The sequence below is a fragment of the Thunnus maccoyii genome, chromosome 8, assembly GCF_910596095.1.
Source record: "Thunnus maccoyii chromosome 8, fThuMac1.1, whole genome shotgun sequence".
Lineage (NCBI taxonomy): Eukaryota > Metazoa > Chordata > Actinopteri > Scombriformes > Scombridae > Thunnus > Thunnus maccoyii.
The window spans coordinates 6,795,929-6,814,643 of NC_056540.1; positions in this window are offsets into that span (position 1 = coordinate 6,795,929).

The window sequence follows — 18,715 nt, forward strand, 5'->3', positions numbered from 1 at the left end:
TCATAAAAATCCAATTTCAATATTGAATATGAGATTCACTTACTTATTGAGGTGGTTTTTTTTTTTTTTTTTTTTTGCTTTTTTTTTGCAAAGCAGACCACAATCTGCTGCTGATGTCAATATCTTAATCTTAATTTGGATCTCTCCTATCTTCTGTCAGTATGCACACTCTGTTCTTAAAAAGCACACGTAATGTTATCAGGAAAAAGAGTCCACAAAAAATAAACTGTAAAATTTCTTTTGATAGAAAAACTATTAATGGAAATATAATTGTTTTTTCACTGACTGGTGAACCCTCATAGTTAACATATACTAAACAGTCCTTGGAGGATGGACAGGAATGAGATACAGATATATTACTCACAGCTGTTGAGAAGTCAGAATGACAGTTAGTCCTTCACAGTCTCCATTACTCACATTCTCATTAATCACAACTCTCCAGACTCAAAGGGAATCCCCTTCAGTTCCGTAGCACCACTGAACAACCTTTTTGTGTGTGATTGTGTTGTGTGTGTGTGTGTGGCCTAAACTATTGTTTATTATTCCATACTGTTGTAGATTATACACTTTTTCAGACATGCACCCTTTTATCTGATGGCAATTTACACCATGTTCCATGTCTGAATAAGCACTCTGGTCACTCTTATGTAAAAGTCACAACGGCAATATTACTAGCTCAGACCCAGTAACATTTCTGTGTCACTTTCAACACCACACAAGTCTGAATTTAAGACCATCAGATTAACATAAAGGCGGCAACAGCACAAGATAAAAAAAATGCAGAGAGAGCTAAACGTATTGTTTCACCTTGTAACACACCTGTAATAAATGTAATATCTCATTCATCATTTCTTATGCAGGTATAAAACACTGTGATAGAGACCATTTTAAGGTATTGAGGAGATTGATCTTCTCATATAAGATCAGACTTTGAAAATTATTTTTTCTTTTGTGGTGCAATTGGAGTAGTTAAGTTAAAACACAGTTTAAAAAAAACCCTTTTAGCTTATCTAAAATAATAAGAAACTTTTATTTATTGTAAATATGTCAGGTGTGATTGGTTGATACACACAAAATTTCCACCCCTACAAGGTCACACTGTTTTTGCCCGAAGGCCTGTTTGTCATCTGAATACCTTATTATTGTGCCTTATATTTGGATCAGGTGATATTTTTGCCTCTCAAGATGGTCACTGTGTGACAGGCAGTCGTAGGCAATCATAAATTATTGCTGTGACATAGACTACATGTTGGCCCCCGACCAATCACAGCTTGCCATCTCTCACGACTCACATGACAAACATAAGTGATGAAGTCAGAGATGCCAGAGACCAACTTCACTGTTCCACCTGACAGCACCCAAAACATACTTCATTTTTCCTTCCTTACACTTACAGTTGTGTGTGAGACAAGCTCTGAGCTCATAGTTGTCAGTGTCACAGAACACACTGCAGAAGTGTCCAATTGTCACGCTCACTTCTTATTTTCATTTGCAATACCCCATGTCAGTTCAGCCCATTATTGAGCCAAATATCATCTAGTTGAATCCTGGCATTTCCCACTGGATGCTTGTCTGACTGTCACTTTATAAATATCTTAAATTGTCTATTCATTCCAACACTGACTGTCAAGTTGTTTATTTCAATCAGGGTCCTAGTCAAAAAACAATGTATTCAATAGCCTAAATATGCTTTTTCCACAATACCAATGCTAATACCATACCAAGAACCAATCCCATACTAGTGCTCTTTTTTTCCAGATTTTAAATCTTTGTGTTGTATAATGGCATTGATGAAGAAACTGTATCAGTCACTTTGGGCTGATACCACATCCATTTTATACTGGTGCCGATACTGATCCAATGTATCAGATCTGTGTATCTCCATTCTTAACACAGAAGCAGCAAACCAGATACCAAGATTCTAGGATTCAAGACCTAGAACCAGCAGCTAAGTATTCATTCACATTGGACTTTAAAGGTAGAGTCAGTCACTTCTGTTCCTCTCACACATTATAACGAGTGGAAAAAAACGTTATCTCATGTGAGCACAACAGTCCATCCACACTCTCCTCCTCTCTGCAGCCTCCTCGCTTCTCACTCGACCTGCGTTCAGCGTCTCCGTCCACAGAAGCAGCCGTCTGCATTTAATGATTAATTGATACATTCAAAACACATATACAGCAGGATATTTGTGTGATTTAAACAACAGAATGAGACTTGTCTGGGATTCAGTGTGGATTGATGCATTTAATAAAATGGAAGTCTATCTGTTCCGTGAGAAATCACTTTCTATGTGAATTTGTCATGACCTCTCTCTCCAGTTCACCAGCTCTCCCCCACCACTCAGCAGGTGCGGGAGACGGGAGACTGTCATGTCCTCACACAGACAGCTGCTCTGATGACTTCTCCCTATTCTGTGCACAAGCACGAACGCCCCCTGCTGATTGGCTGGAATGGTGTCGTGTGCCCCCCCCCCCCCCCCCCCCCCCGGTCCATCTATCCCTGCTTCTGCTGAATTATTTTTTTATCCCTGGTGGGGACTGCTTCACCCATAGACCATATAAAATATCTAAAATAAAAATAGGCTATTTAAAAAAAAGTCTAAGTAAAATACTGCAACGTGAGAACAGTCATTCATGCAAACAACAATGAAATCAGAAATGGACTTTCACTGTCAGCGCTCGCATGACAACAGAGATGACACAGCGTCTAGGCTACATGATGACTCTGTTAATGAATTAAGGATTGCTTCCTTTCCTGCTGGGAGATTTGCAGAGATGTGGGTAAAAGACGCTGCAGATGACCCTCCACAGGAAAGCAGGAAAAGAAGACAGAGTCCATCATCAAGCAGACTGTTTTCTTAGTCTGACAAGTAGGCACGCACTGCAGCCTGTTTATTTTTATGATGACAACATGCTGGTCCGTTGCATATTGTTATTATTTTCTTTTCAGTATTGAAGTTTGCTGCGCATAGAGCTGAATTAAACAGTGACTTGCAATAATGACATTGAGTGTACTGACACGTCTGGCAGAGTGGTTCTATCCACAGTAATGTCATGTATGTTTTCAATTTTGTCAAATAAATCTATATTTATACTGAAAGGAGCATCGGGGGATTTAATTATGGCACAGTAAATGAGCATTTGTATATAATCACATCTCCTATGTGTCTGCATGAGGAAAGGACAAGGCATAAACTTTACATCACATCACTGAGAGGGAAAATATTGCGCAATGTGATGAATTATATATATTTTTGAAAATTGATTAAAATATTCCTGCAAATGTGTGTTGAGTGGTCAGGTTCAAATTTTGTTATTGTTTTATTAAGTTCATAACTATATTATTTTATTAAAAAAAAAAAAAAACAGCCTCAAGAGAGTCTATGTAGGCCTACTGTGGTTCTCATTTATTTACATGGATAAAAATGTTTCAGAAACAACCCCCTCACCCTCTTTCTGTTTTTTTCACACACAAAAAAAAAAAATAATGAGACATTACCTGTCACATTTGACACAGGTTTGGAACATCATCAGCTGTAATGGTTATGAAGAATCAAGTATGTAACTTTTTTCCATGAACTTGCTACAGTCTTATTATTATTATTATTATTTGGCATAATTAAGTGATGAATGTCAACTAAACTCCATACTGTTTTCCAGTCATGCTCTGTTCCACATCCACACTAATACAAATTCACAGCTGGCAGCTGCCCAATACCACCACAGTCTGCTACAGTCTGCCTTTTTGTTAATTCCCTTCCCCTCCCCATATTTTCTCCAGCTGGTGCAAAGATTCAAACTGGCAACTTTCCGCTTGCATGCTCATTTCTGTCAGCTAAAGAGCAGCGGTGCCACCTGTACAATATGCTTCCTGTTAAATCGTGTGGTAAAGGTGGATCCGTGATGAAGAAGTCCAGGGATAAGCTCTCCGGTTGAAAGCACTCGGCATCATTAATTATAAGCTGAGGAATAATCAGACCATTGGTTCCAATTTGTCTTCCTGGTTTTGAGGTAATGAGCCTCTTTCTTTATGTTTCTCAATTCACCAGACAACACACACACACACTTAAATGCACGCACAGTGTACATGTACACATACTGTACACAGGCTCACTCATGCCATATATTCACACACACACCATTAAGTTAATTAACTCATACATCTCTTCAGGGTCTAGCCATATCTATCACTGTGGATATGAAGTTACTCACAGGAGACAACAGCAAAGAGTTTTCAACAAACTTATCTTGTTTCTAAGTGGAGCAGAGGAGGAGAAGAAATGAGATGGTAGAAAGGCACAGAATCAGACACACATACACACACACACACACACTGTACAGGCCATAGACTATTATGTCTCCACTGGCAGTTTCACAGTGCCTACATCATAACTGCTTTATTGTTGTACACTGACATAGTTCAACACAATACCAAAGATGGTGCATGTTTGTAAAATGGTAAATGAGAAAGAGAGAAAGAGTATTTGTGTGTAGGGAAAGAGGGTTACCTGGAAATACACGGGAGATGTTTTGAATCAATAAATACATGGTAACTGAAAAGGAACCAGCCGAATACAATCAATGATTTAGGAAAAATGAAAGAAGGAAGGCAGGGAAGATGAAGGAGTCAATGAAAAAGAAGGAAATAACAAGAGAAGGAAGGGAGCATAAAGGAAATAAGGAAGGAAAGAGAGAAAAAAAAGTCAATCCAATTATGGGGTTTAGTTGACACATGCATTGTAACACATTCTTTAGTGGCCATATTGGAAGTCTTCAGCATTTAACAGTAGTTTTGAAGTACAGTACATTTGTTGACACTCTTTAGCCTTTTTGTCCACTTACTGAATTGACACACAAGATTCTGTGATACAGTTGAAAGACCCTAAGCCAGTGTTAACTTAATCTAGTTTGTAGTCCTTAAGTTGGGATTGTTTTGTCCACCATGACACTGATTACAAACTAAAGTAGGTCATTAGTACGAGTGACTAGGTCTGTCACCAACCACTGTGTACGTATTACTGTTGCAAATAGCTAATGTTAGTAAAAACCAAGAACACTGGAATTGCAGAGCGAGTTAAAGAGTTTATTTGGGGGAGGTAGTGGAGATAAAGGAGACTGAGTGTTCTACTATCCTAATATCATAAAGAAGTCTAAGCTATCAGGCTACTCTGCAACAGTATTGTAATTAAAAAAATGGTCCGTGGTGCAAAAAGGTTTGGAACTCTTGATATGTCAGAATAGCGGTGCAATCTCCATACTGTATATAGCCAGGTGGGGTTTTTATTTGTTCCCACAGCAAGATCATTATAACGCTTTCCCTAAATCATTGGCAGAATACAACTCCATCTTCAACCATTACTTACCAGACTAATGCAACACATTGGCTACGCTCTACAAGGTCTTTTACCATCTTCCTGCTGAGCATCATGTATCTACTGGCAACACACAACTCACATGTACAAAAACATTTAGTTGAGACAGAGATTGATTGATTGTATTTGTTTATTGGGACAGTGTACAGCTTTTAAGATTAAAGATGCACTGCACTGGAGTTAGTCAAAGCTAATTTACATCCGCAGTCTCCCACGATCAAAACATACAACAGCACAACAACAAACAGCATAAAGCAAAAAACACACAGAACACACCATACAAAAATACAAAATACAAAGCTACACACAACAGCACATCACATACGCCCACAATGTCAATTAGAAATTAATAATGTAAACTTGTCAAATTAGAAGCAAGACTACCTGCGCTAATGAGAAGACCAAGACTAAGAGAGAAATTTCTTAATAAATTATTATTTTAAAATAACCAAAAGTGAAGCTTCACACAACAAAATGGTCTGATCCAGGTAGCAGACCTGTTAAAAAACACATTGAAGTGTAAAACCTAAAGTTAATTTTCATGTATTTTGTCACTCCTATTGTTTTTCTTTTTCTTATTAATTCAGTTCAATTTTAGCACCCTTGTTTCCCATCAGTCTTTGGGTGATGTAAACAGGAAGTTGTTGCCATGGAGAGGAAGAGCAAAGCTAGTCTAGCCCCAGTTTATTAGATTATATTTCTTTAGTTTGTTGAAATGTCATGCTGCATTAAGTACAGTTTTGTTTGCACTGTAACCATCAATGTCCAGACAGCTGTCACTTGACTACTCTCAATTCTGAAGAAAACATCTAAATATTACAACGAAGTGAGTGTCTTTATGAATATTTATCCCCCATGAACATCAAAGAAAAAGTAAGTTGTGCTGATTCCAAGAATGCGAGTTTTACATCTGCATGTCTGACCTACATGTTTGACCAAAGTGTGACTCTGAACAGGAGGAGTGCAATTCTTGTTACAATTTGTGTCAATCAGATTTAAATGGTTAATGGATTAATGGTTTAATTTTTTCTTCACTCTTTTATCAGCACTATTCTCTACATTTCAACATTGAACACTGGATGTGAGTGTAAAAAAAATGAAAGTGGCTATTTTTTGCTGTATTGTATTGTGCTCAGCACCAAGGACACTACTGGGAACATGTCTTTATGCTTCTGTCACGACTCATCAATTTAAAATAGTCTATTAATCAACAAGCACACAGGCAGAGAACTGCCTGCGGTGGTTTCATGGACCTTCCCACTGCTGTAGTAGAGGAGCTGGTGAAGCTGCAAAAGTGTTTCTTTGCTGTTTGAAAAAGAAAGTATTTATTGACACTAAAGCTAACTATAAAATACAATACTTATAAAAGTTCTTTTAGACCAAGTTGCTGTAAACTAAAACAGTAAAAGTGAGTAGATCATCTTTTATTTAGTGCTACTTGAAACACTTGACCATAGTGATGCCACCAGTGGAGTCAGAGTCAGGAGAATGAAAACCTGTGATGGAAAAGTAAGAGCTTTTTAAAGTTGAGGACAATTTAGGTGGATGCTGGTAAAAATTGGAGAGACAAACATATTGCAAGTCCATGAATGTGTTTACGTACTAGTGTCCTGGTTATCAGACTTATTCTGGTTTTGATCATAATCAAATGACCTTGATGTGGAGAGAGGCAAGGAGTGAGCTCAATAATGGACATATAGGTGATGCCATATTAGGTCCATAAGCAGGAGAAATTAATCTACAGGGCAGTATCCAAGTTTTTACAGAAGAGGTCTTTCAAAAAGGTATCTATTCAATGTGGATTACACTTAAAACAATTTCTAAAGTGCTATATAGTCATTGCAAGTATCTTAAAATTGTAATACAAAAAATGTAAAACTAAGACAAAATACAATAAACAGGGGAAGAGCAACAAGGTACATTATGGAAATACATAATTAATGAATCTGGATATGTTTAAGAACTAATAAACTATAAATACTCATTATTTGAGAAGTTCTTATTCATGACCTCTGGAATTAAACTTTAAGAAAAGTGCATTACTTCCTCTTTGGCTGCCCTTAATCACACAACATGTGATGTTTCATTTTATTCAAATGTCTTGCAACAGGACTAGTTATATCACTCCTCTTAATGGAGCTCCTATGTTCTGTGATGCTATTTAATATTTTGACACATGGGCACAGTATCATATAAATAACATTTTTAGTTTTGCAGATAACGAAATCCTTAATGCTGATCGTCTTCTCGTTGGTAGGGTGGTCAAAAGATGTCAGATTTTTGGTACACTGGCAGTTTACGCAGGCCACGGTTAAAACTGCTTTGAAGTGCAAACAGCAACTATGCTTTTTCTAGAGACAGGCCAATAGAGGCTTATTAAAGTGGAATGATTCAACTATCAGATAAGGTACCACATAAGGGTCAAACTCTTTAAGTCAGTGCGGTCCTTTAAGATGATTCTGCAAGCTGTGCCTGATGACCTTTCTACCTCTATTTCAGAATACAGCTGTAGTTCAGGATTTAAAAGTTGATTTCATGGAGAGAAAGAAAGACCAAAAACAGATATTATAAGTAGAGTGAGTGAGGACTTTCACACACTCTGACACACACACACACACACACAAACGAATAATAGTTTTGTAAAGACTTGCGATCCACTGTGATACCCGTTCAATGCAGGTCAGCCTGAAGTAGATATGATGGGATTAGATTCAGCAGCTTATCTTGCCATGAAAATGTAATTCTAAAGTAAACTCTCACACGCGACACAATAGCCCTCCATTCATTCACTGCACGCAGAGATACGGAGTGTGGGTGTGCTTTACTGTAGCAAGCAGCAGATGATATCCTTTAAATACACATTATATTACAGAAGCCATCCACGTTAGCAGGCATTCAATCCACGGAGCTCGAGGATATGAAATAAGGATGTAATATGATTTAAGGAAGGAAGTAATACAATATGATTAAATTTGATGGAGTGGGCTCAAGCCAAAGAGAGAGAACAGACAGAGGAGAAGGAAAGGTCTCTATTCTTTTCTGCATCTTTTCTTTTGCATGATGGGATCAGGTTTTTCTATTAGCGCTATAGTGATGACAGCTTTACAATACCGTCTGTTGGCGCTCAAACTCAACTGAAGACAGGAGATAAGAGCTTCAGCCTGCTACCTACTGCTTCATCCCTGCCCTGGATCTCTCTCACGCTCTCTCTTTCTCTCTGGTCTCTGATTTGAAAGTGGATTTGTAAGCAAGAGATAAGAAGACGAGCAAGCTCTTTTATTTCCCCTCCCTCTCTCTGTGCATGTTTCCTCTCACTCATTTGAAGGTTCTTATATTTCCCTACAATCTTAAATTCACTCATTCAGTCAGCAACCTGCTGCTATATTCTCTGCTGTAAGTCCTTTACTTCCTCATTCTCTCAAACTTTGGTGTCTGATCCTTAACTGGACTAGAAGACAGGAGAGAAGAGGACCGGCTTGATTCCCGCGGTTAGATCCCAGATCTCTCTTCACTGGATCTCCCCCTCTCCAGCCTTCTTTTGCCCCTTATATACAAAATTGGCTTAAGAACTTAAGATAAAATGGACAAGATGCTTCTTTATCCCTGAGAGCCCCATCCAAAAAACACATACTTCACAATGTGTCAAGTATTGACTCAAATATTGGATAAAATTTACACAATACTGTTTAGGCATGAATATCCATTCCTGACCTTGGAAATACTAGTTTGACAAAACAATCTCAACTCAAGGTCCATTTACCAGCTTCTTCCAGAGCTTTAGACCATATCACACAATTTCATCAATAGATGGAGTTTGCTCAGTTGTCATAGTGATGGATCTGTTGACATGTGAGCTCAGTAGCCGATACGAAGTCATCCATAGCACTTTGACCTCTTGTTAATGTTGGCTTAAAGTTAAGCATGAAAATTCATTCTTAAAGATCGTATGATCATGGTTGAAGCACTGTAAATAGTAATAATAAGTGGACATTAGGTTGGGATTGATTTGTCATACAAATATACAGTATATTTTGGATTGCTTATTAATACTTGAAAGTATGTCTATAACTGAATTAACTGTACAGTGTACATTACTGTTGTTTTTTTTTTTAACCACGTTGGTGGCCTGGCTCAAGGGATGGCAATGTCAGGCTAAAAGTCAGTCCACCACTTTGGTCCAAACTGAAACATCTCTAACTATACAACTGTGGTGATCTGTCTTTTTCTGTAGCACCACCAGTTTGTAATTTTTGTTTTTTAGTCAAATGTCTCAAAAACTATTAGGTGGGTTATCATCAGGATTTTAATGCAGTTTATGACCAACTATCTGCAAAATTACTGATGTTAACATCAGCCTCAGCTTTACGTTGTGTTCAGTAATAATTAGCAGATGTTAGCAAGCTAAACTAAGATCTAGCAAGGTCAACATTAACTGCTAAACATCAGCAGGTCAACAAGTAGTACAGCAAGTACAGCCTTGCGGAGCTGCTAGCATGGCTTTTGACTCTTAAGGCCACTGAGGGGTTTTGCACTGTTTTTTCAGACACAGGTGTGACACATTCTGCCACAAACACATGCTGTGTTTATCAAGTAGATGCAGCAAGCTGTGGGGGACGAGGGTTCTGATTTGTGGTCATAAAACTTGAATTTGAACTTGAACATCAATGGACTGTAAAATCACTACACACAATGCAACAACCCTGTTCTTTCTTTTGTAGAGATATTAAAGTGTGTGTTTGGCTGCATTTACCTCATTATTAGCATCCATATCAACGGCATCTTCACCTGTTCGACTCTAAACTGTTGCTGCTCTGTCTCTCTTAATCTCTCTCCACCAGTTGTGGTGGCTTTTGTATATTTTATGTGTTTTTGATCTGTCTTATTATATCACTATATCTCTTATTTGTCTCCCATGAACGTGTTTACTGCTGAACTGAACCTATAAGCTCTCTTTCCCTCACAAAGTTTTTCTTGGAGATCATTCCTAGGTGCAGTCCAGGAGCTGACTGTGTAATGAGCTGCTGTCTTAGTAAATCGGATGCTGAAGACGGGCAGATTGCTGCCGCAAACTCAATGGAAACTGCATTGCACATTTGCACAGTAGCATTTTCTTAGTAAATCTGGCTCTGTGTCTCGTCGATCAATAAGTACAGGATGAATTAGTTAAATAACATCATGGTGAACACTGTGGAGCACATGATGGCAATGATGGTCGCTGTGTTCTATTGCTTGGTCAAAGTACTCTGGTCCAAGTCAAGTCACTTGCCATCTATTTTTTTTATGTAGACCCTAGAGCCTGCAGGTACTCATAATCAAGGACAGAGAGTAATTTCATTGATTAGCTTCTTGAAACTTGCAATGTATGTGAGATAGTCACACATTGTAGCTCTTAACTTTAACTGTAACAGTTAAAGTTGGTAGCATTCAAGTGAATCAGTGAAATCACTTTATGTTGTTGCCGTTTGTGTCTTTACATTCACTGATCAATGTCAATTTAAGCTGTAACCCCAAAGCCACTGCTCCCCAAAGCATGGATGTTATGTAAAGTATCTGTATTTAGTTTGTGTCTATGTGTGGTATGTTCATCCAAGGCTAAACACATACTCTATATATTGTAGGTGAATGAGTCACTGGCCACTTCCTCTACAAACTGATTTTTCTGACAAGGTCAAGATGTATGTGTGGGTCTCTTTCCAACATATTTCACCTTTCAGTGTTGAGTTTATGTAACATTTTCAATGAAAATCTACTCTATCAAACAATCACTTTCTAATGACCTACAAGATTGGAGGCAAAGCTGAATGGTAAACAATATGCAGAGGGAGAAAGAAGTGTTCTTCTTCTTCAGGCTACTCTGTGGACAGTAACCTGTTTGAAGCTGGCTGTGCTGTTTTTACTTCTTGTACTGAATATGCTTCCAAGGACGTTTGCTCAGAGGAGTGCAGGTTGTTTTTAAGATGTCACCAGCAGAAAAATTGTATCTTCAAATGCAAGAATATAATACAATATTTAAAGGATAATGCAACTTTTGTATATGCTCCTCCTGCACAGGTGAAAAAATAGTTGATTATCAAAAACGTATGCAATTAGTTTGTAATGAACTGATCGATTAGTCAGGGAACAGGGCGGGGAGTGTGACAGCTTCAGAACTGTTTACAGGCCTGTTTATATTCGATGGCATCCCCACTTCCTCTGCTTCAGTTCTGATCCAGTGCCCATATTTATCCATTATTCCAGAAGTGATTAATGATGACACTGATAGATGACAGTATCAAAAACAACGCAGGCTTCACTAGAAAATTGAGGGGGAAAGACATAAATTAAAAGAGAATTCATTGTGATGTATAATTACATGCCACAGTAACTACAAACAAAGTTTTCACATCAGAGAAATAGACATTTTTCTTTATTTCAAGAAAGGAGCATCTGTGAACTTCTTTTTCTGTTGTATCTTATAGGATTAAAAGAGAAGATACAGGGAACATGGGAGCGTGAAAAGCGGACAAAGAACAAGACAGAAAGTTGTTGTTTTTTTAAGAAAAAGCCTTAGCATCTTTGGGAATTATCAACTGTGGTACAAATGGAGAATCTGAAGTGACAGAGAGCTGGGTGGAGAGTGTTTTGTGTCAAGGAGGAACACACACAGCAGTCAGTTGCAGGCAGGTGGGCGGTCTCTGGGCAAGGTAACAAACAACCACACCGCACTGCTGCAGCGCTGCCAGCAATCACTAATCAGCCTCTGCCTGCATAAACAGTCACTCATTGGACCGGAGAGGAAGGTGGAGATGTCCCCTGTGGTGCTCTGAATTGCTCTGGTGCTGTGAGAAGCCCCGAGCACTGCCACTGCTGGAATTCAGCAGCTTTGGCTTTTAAGCTGAAAATTTGGTTTTGTGTAAGTGGACAAACCTGCAGGAGTGATTGATGAGTGTGAGCAGGATAGCAGATGTGGATGAATGGACTCCTCTCCCTTACCTGAACTGTGTCTCACACACATCTTTGTGTTTCTACCAGAGAACAAGTCAAACATAGAGATTACAGGAAGAATGTTTGCCCCTCTCCATCACTTGTTTATGTCAACAGCTGATTTTCCCCGACTGCAGACCTTAAAATGAGACTATGTAACTTTCAAAAGAGGACATAACACATTCCTACTGTTACAAATAAAAAGTTGAATACATAAACAATGAGTCATGCCCTTACTCAGGTCAACGCACTTAGGGGTTTTGCTGCTACAGCCTTACTTAGTCTGGTATGACCAGCAGCTTATTAGCAAATTTATGTTAGATATTGCTGTATAACTGATATTACTTATACTTCTCAGAGGATGACCATCCTCCATTTTAGACAGTCTCTGAGCAAAGAGAGTTTGATGATAAATCTCTGTGAGTTCATAATTATGAAAGACCCCTGTCATATTATATGTAATCATTTGATCCATTGTTAATATTAAAATATTGATAAGTGCAGCTTTAATTCTTCTAATAGGATAAACTCTTCTAAATGACCGCATGGCCTTTCCTCTAATGCCACTCTCAGGACAAATTTGATATTTTAACCCCAATACTGGTAAGGCTGCAGAATTAGCTCAATCATCAGTATGTTGTGTGCTCCTTACAACTGTGATATATAAAGGGCGCAACAGTATTGCAACCTCTACAGGCTGCCACAGATTTTCAGATTTAGTGTTATGTGCTACAGTCTGGTACATCAGGCTGCCAACCAAGGTAAGAACTACCACAATCTAAACAACCCCAGCTGCAATTCATGTTTCAGGTAAAAGCACAGAAACACAATCTGAACTTTAATAACATGCACAATCAACTTTAATCAGAAATACAGCTTTTGGATAATCTCACAAATCCTGGATGTTCTTTTTAGATTGTAACAAACCAGGAATAATTTCATTCTGAAAAATGCTATGTCCTTTTTCGAAGAGGCTTTGTTCTTGGAAATTCGCCCCATCACTGTTTCCTGAAAGACACAATTCTATCCTCAGAAACATGTCAATATTTTGAGCAAAGATCTCAAGATGACATTGTATTTTTATTTGGAAATCTTCAATAACTTTGCCAGACAAGGCTTTATTTATTTCACACAACAGGTAGCTCGCATTACAATGAAAAATATCATATTATCATATCATTGATTGCAGACAGAGACAGAGGCAGTCAATGCCCAGAAGAATGAAAGAATTTCAGGTAGCTGTTTTCCATTATGCATACATATACAGAGCCCAGGAGGTGTTTGTGCACAATTTGATAATCTGTGCTCTCAAATGACTAATTTCTGCATGCAAATTACTTAATTTGTGCTCACAAATAACTTAACTAAGAATGTGGTTAATTAATTTGAAGCCATATCAACTAAATTTAACTTGGCACAATCAAATTTCTATAAATATTTACAACTCATAGATAAATGTTAACAAATGTTGTCATGAATGTTCCAAAAAAGAAAAGGGTACCAAGAGGAGCAGCATCCCTTAACAATAATTATGATAAAATAAGGGAAAAACAAATAGAAAAAGGAAGAAAAATACAAAATACATTTGAGTCAAAGTGGAACTCAGAACCCAGTTGGCAGTTAAAAGAAGACTGGGAAAATATATATTAAGCAATAGAAAAAAACCGTAAATTTGACATTTGTGGAAAATATACAAGATTCTTTATGACACTGAAAATACAATCAAAATTTAGTTTAGTTTGCTTATTTCTTTTTTCTGTATGAGGTAATTCTTGTTTTTTGTATTTGTACCCCCTTTATATTTTCCCCCTATTTTCATTTATGCACTAGTTCTTTTGTTTATTGTTTCTTTCTTTGTTTTTTTCTCTTTTTTCCAGTCAAATATATAAATAATGTAAGACAGCTAGAATTATGAATGTCATCATAAAAAAGAGAGAAGATGGAGGAGAGAGAGGGGATGTATTACTGTAAAAGTTTTTGGAGGATTGGTGTTTTGGTCAACTTGGCCATTAAATGCTGAGAACACTTATCACTAACACTTTAGCATGCATGGTTGAGTTACAGTAGCTACAAAGTAACACTTCTACATGTTCTGCAAGATGCAGTTTTCTGGTGTTTTTTTGTGTTTTTCACCCTTTTAGCCAGCAGGTCACCTTGCTCGCAGCTTTTCAGCTTTTCACAGCCGTGTTGTGACTCTGTCAGTTAGTGAATCACAGAAAAACATTCCCTCCAGTAAACGTCTGAGGTTACAAAGCAGGTAAGGGTACAGAGTAGAAGACAGAAAGGGTTTTGCCATATTACTATATGTAATATCATTACCTGGAATAAATCAGGGGCGCGTTAAATATTTATAAGTTATAAGTATTTTGTAAGTATTTTAAAATCTGGTCTACAAGAATGAAGAAAACGTTGGAAATGACATTACTGAGAGTGCAGTAAGAGTTTGACTTTTTTGCCGGTGACCTTTTATGAAAATATCTCACAAAAATATGGATGAAAAACAAGGCCTTGTCACAAGACATATACACACCTGTCTGTTCAAATCCAACATGTAAGCAGAACCATCCCTTCTCTACTCTCACTCAAAATCTACAATAACATGAAATATGTAACAGTGAGGGACACAAAGACCAGAGCTGGGTGTGTTAATGAAAATGACTTGCAATAATATACTTATGTCACCTTTTTATCACACTACATCTCATATAATGTTGATTTTCATAAAGGGAGTATATCTGCAAAATTGCTGACTGTATCTTCTCTAAAATTAATGTTCCTCAAGGAACATATTTATTTGGGGAAATATGCTGAAATATGCTGATTTGAGTATTATTCTTTATTATTATTTTTATATATTAATTATTTTATATTTATTTATTTAAATTTATAATTATTATCACTGTTTCTGTTTCCATTTTTTATGCTAAGCTAAGCTAAACATAACCTGACTCCAGCTTTGCACTTCATGCACATGATAATATCTATCTGCTCATTTCACTATCAGAAAGAAAGCAGATAAATGTGTTGTCCTTATACTCGGTCTCTTAAACTTCAGTAATGTCAACTTTTCTGCCATTTGGCATCACATTTTTTTCTGTAGATGACAAATAATTATGTGAAAATTAATTTTTTTAAAAGCTAAGAGTCTACAGCCATGCTAGTAGCTGTATGAGGCTACACTTATGCACAGCGATATCTAAGCTGAATGCTAACATCAACATGCTAACATGCTTATAATGACAACACTAACATGCTGATATTAAGCAGGTATAATGTTTACCATGTTCACTGTCCTAGATTAGTGTGCTAACGTGCTAACAGTTGCTAATTAGCACTAAACACAAAGCAGAGCTGAGGCTGGGAATGCCATTAGTTTTGCAGGTATTTGGTCACAAACAAAAGTGGTGGACAAATAAAGATTTTGACCTGCTAGTGACGCTAGATGAAAAGTCAGGGGATCACAAGTCATCCTTAAGGGTGGCATGAATGTAACAAATTCATGACAATCCTTCTGATAGTTATTGCAATATTTCAGTCTGGACTAACTAACTGTTCAACTGACCAATTAACAGACCAACATTGCCACCCCTAAAGCTACTCCAGCAACTCTCAAACACATCAAGACAGGTTGTAAGACCACTTTGTTTGTTTGTTTGTTTTTTTGATTCAGTGCTAGAGAAGCTGAAAATTAGTCTGGAGATCCATACAGTTTCGAAACTATTTTACCTCCTTTGAATAGTAATTCTAATATAATTAGTTGAATTTAAAAAGGAATTCTTCACACTTCACATTATTGGAAAGGTAATAGTATTAGTGCCACTCAGTGCAGACACAGATCAAGATAGTGGTGTGAGCAAGAGGGCTTTTCAAAGAGGGAATAAAAGAAATTGCAGAACGACAACGAGACACACAAAATGACAAAGAGGATAAGGAAATCATTGCCATGAAGCTGCTCTTCTACCCAGGCTTCTCCTGTATGAGTCACTGTCAGCCCACTGCTGATGGAAAATCCTGTTTGATGAAGCGCCAGTGCCTCACTAATCCAAGCCCTTTGGCAATGGAGGTCAGTGGAATCAAACTGGTATAAAAAAAAGAAACAAAGGCAGCTTTTCTTCTGCGTAGTCAATAACCTGAAACTCAATTTGACCTCCTACTTAGCTGATATCCTGGAAAGAAAGCACTTCATTAATTTTAGAATATTACAAATTCAAAGCTGAGCATAAACTTTTGTTCTGGTGGTATTAACATTGAAAGCAGGGTAGGTGCTGATAAAGTCTAACAACAGAAGCTTAAAAGAAAAGTTAAAGCTGGAGTACGGGACTTTTGTCTCCCCTTCTGGCAGTGAGAGTAATTACAAAAACATTGCCTATGCTTATGTCATAGGCTCCGCCGTAGCCTACTCCATCACTACTGTTGCGGCTGTAAAACGGTGGATAAATTGTTCTGAGCGTCACACAAGTCCTGCGAAATGACTCGTTTCACATCGGAAGTTGATCCATTCGGTCGAATAAGATTTGGAAAGTCTAAAAGAGCCACACAATTAAATTATTTTATCCACCTCCAAGTTAGCAGAGAGCTAACCGGAAGTCAGCTGTCTGTGTGTGTACAGTATTTACACACACCCACTATGTAAGTTTGTACTTTGGGCAACCAAAAAATCATTTTCAAAACATTTTATTGTTTGTACAGCTCTCGTTGTTTATAATAGTTTTAAAGAGAGTATTGGGCCCCAGTTGTTGAATCATGTTAGTTCAAAATAAATGTTCCATGTCTGGATGTTTTCTTTAAATTGATACCATCAGACCAGACACTCTGCAAAGCTTCATTCTTAATCATTCAACCTGTGTTTTTCATCAGATAATGACAAGATAAAATCTTATGTGAAATAAGTTTGACTAAAATGACAAATTATTGGTTTTTGTTAGACTAGATTGTCTGAAATGTTCAGAATAATCTGATGGCTAAGAAGACTAAAATGTCAACAATTGTCATTGACTAAAACTATACTAACATAGTTACAGTTGTTGCCCAGACTTTTAGTCAACTAAAACTTAACTAAAAAAACAACAAAAAAAAGCAGGATGAGATTGATGAAATATGATAAAAACTAACAAGGACATTTGTCACAGGACTAGGACTATATGAAAAAATAGCCGACAAAATTAACACTGTTTAGAAATGAATATCATCTGTTTGTGGCAGTACTTTCCTTCACCTGGGATGCAACATATTTGTTGACAGGTCCACCAGCTCTGGGTAGCTAAGTGTTGACGATAAGAAAAATATAGAAAATTGCCATCCAAATCCTTTAAACTATACCAGAATCAAAGGGAATTCAAATTCAAAGGAATTGTCTCATCCTTCAGATCAATAGTCATTTCTCTGAGCCGATGTCCTCAAAGATTACTCAACATAATGTCCGGTTTGTCACATGAAACACATCACGGGACATGTCAGCGTCTGATGGAATGAGAGTGAGTGAGTGTGTGTGTGTGTGTGAGAGAGGGATAAGATGGTGTGTTTGACCTCTGTGGGGTCATAAAGTTAAAAGCCATAACCAACATCATAAAGACTGATCACAGGAAGTCAGACACTCAACACACACACACACAAAAATGCACATATCTGCCTGACACACTGCAGATCAATCCATCACAGTAGTGCCACACTGTACTGCATGAACTAAAGGCAGCAGGTACCTACTGTTGCTCTAACAGACTGTTGCTCTGGTAGAATTGAAAAATCATATATTGGGAGATTGGAGCATGTTTAAATAAAGGCAGAGGGCTTATTTGACTTCCCTCTGTGAGTAAAATGAATACCCCCTGTAAAAGTCAGCACTGACAATAAAAAAGCGTTTATGATGGCTTCTAAACAAACAGTGGCTACAGTAAAAGTCTTTTGAATAGTACAAGTTAGATAAATAAATTAGTTAATAAATATGTGATCAAACAGCATCACGGTCCTCATGTAACGTAGATGTAGATGAAACCAAACATTTCAATTAGTGTAAAAATGCTGTGTCACATTCTCTCTGTTTTTCTATGACACACAGTCTCTCCCCTTTCCCACTCTTTTCTCACTTTTTCAGTTTTCAGGAAACTTTTTGACATTGAATAAATATTGGTACACCTGTCTGCACCAGTTTTCAAAATATTCAAAACACTGTGGCACAATATGGATTGGAACATTGGTGCAGGCACCAACCTGAAAATTGAAACTATTTGGCTAAATTCTCTCACTGTTCAGCTGATTATTGAGATAATGGAATATACTTTTTCATCACACCAAAAAATCCTAAAAATGAGGCCACTTGGGTTGTACATCAGTGAATGTCAAATCCTTTATGGGTAGCTGCAGTAGACATAGTGCAGGACT